This window comes from Rhinoderma darwinii, chromosome 4 (assembly GCF_050947455.1).
Source record: "Rhinoderma darwinii isolate aRhiDar2 chromosome 4, aRhiDar2.hap1, whole genome shotgun sequence".
In the NCBI taxonomy this organism is placed as follows: domain Eukaryota; kingdom Metazoa; phylum Chordata; class Amphibia; order Anura; family Rhinodermatidae; genus Rhinoderma; species Rhinoderma darwinii.
The window spans coordinates 50,703,750-50,705,665 of record NC_134690.1 but is presented as its reverse complement, the minus strand read 5'-3'; positions in this window follow the sequence as shown (position 1 = coordinate 50,705,665).

Genomic DNA, 1,916 nt, shown 5'->3' with positions numbered 1-1,916 from the left:
GGAGGCGATCTGCTTCCGATTTTACAGCCGATTTTCAGGACATTTAGGGCCCGAAAGACGGCTGAAAACACTCTGTGTGAACATACCCTAAATGTAACTTGCAGAAATCCATGCACCTGCTGCAGAAACAACCACATTCAGATGAATAGAACTGATTTTCAGTTGCAGAAAACTTCTGCAACTAAATCTGCCGCATGTGACTGCACCCTTAGACCGGGTTCCCACGAGTCGGATGCGCTGCGTAAAAACGACACAGCGTATCCAACCTGGAACCCGCAGCACATTCTCTCCGAAAAACTGCACCACATTGTGCAGTTTTTCGTCCAGAATTTCCGCTGCGGAAAGTAGCGTAGAAAAAAATCAAAACGTTCATACTTACCCTGGCCGTTGTTATGGTGACTCGTCCCTCCTTTGCTCTCCAGTCCAGCCTCCCTGGATGACATTGCAGCCCATGTGACCCCTGCAGCGTGTGATTGGCTGCAGCAGTCACATGGGATGAAACGTTATCCCAAGAGGCTGGACTGGAGGAAGAAGCAGGGAGTTCTGGATAAGTATGATTTTTTTTCTGAGTTGTGATTTTTGCAGCGGAATCACAAGTCTGGCAAGTCTCTCAATGCAATAACAGCGTCTGATATTAATGTTGCACTATAAGTGGAAATGACTTACCAATCTTGGCTTGTTCACATACAGTAATTTGTGGCGTCCGCGTGTTGGCAGGTAAAGACGCTAAAGCAGAGAACTCATCGACTCATTTCTGCCACGTAGTATAAATCAGAGTTCTTCTGAGACCTGTTGTGCCGGGTGCATTTTTCTATATTCTATTCTATATTCTATATATGTTCTATTGGTAAGGCCGAGTTCACACGTCTCATGGATTTGTTGCAGATTTTGTTGTGGATTTGATGCAGATCCGCTACGTAAATTCTCTTCAATTGGCTCTACGGGGATCTGTTGTGCCGTGTTCACTCGGCTACGCAGGAAAATGTAAGGCCCTGTTCACATCTGCATTCGACTTTCCGTTGTTCTGCTCTGTCAGAGGAGCAGAAAATGGGAAATACCGGAAGCGCCAGTTCCTTTGCACGATGGAAACCACTGGCGGCCGACAGAACCCATTGACTTTAATGGGTTATATCCGGTTTCCTTCGGATTATCCGTAGTTTTAGCATGAACAATAGCGCTGTTGTTTCAGGTATTGTCAGCCAGATCTGCAACAGAGGCCCCTAACGTAGATGGGAATGAGGCCTAAGATGTCTCCAATTAGACTTCTTGTGTACCACACACAACCTGGAGAGACTGTTGTCTTTGTCCCGCTGAATATTAATTGCAATATTGAATTTTTTTTTTTATTGTGTATGTTTTTGATACATTATTTCCACATAATTGTTCATCTGCTCCAATATATTAGGCTCTGTTCACATCTGCGTGGGGGTCCCGTTCTGACGTTCCATCTGAGCTTTCCGTCAGAACGGGACCCTGAGCAGACACTAACTGACACAGATGGAAACCAGAGGTTTCCATTTCCATTACCATTGATTTCAATGATGACAGAGCCGGTGCCCGTGGTTTTAGTTTGTCTCTTTTGTGCACCGGATCCCTTGTTTTGCCGGAAGCAATAGCTTAGTCGACTTAGGGTCTACCCTGGGGGTCCTTTTACACGGTCAGATTTCCTGTCCAGTAATGAGTGCCGGTCGTTGAGTTTAGCTTCAGTTGATCGCGCTCATTTGCTCCATTTACATGAAATAATTGATCACAAGTATGAGGATGAACAATCATTAATTGATTGCTCCCCTCTTTACACCAGGCCATAATCGGAAACGATCGTTCGTATAAGAACTTGCTCACCTGACCATTGGACCGTGTGAAAGGGTCTTAACAACTCCACCTGAGTACCACACATTACATTCAATGTACTGTGT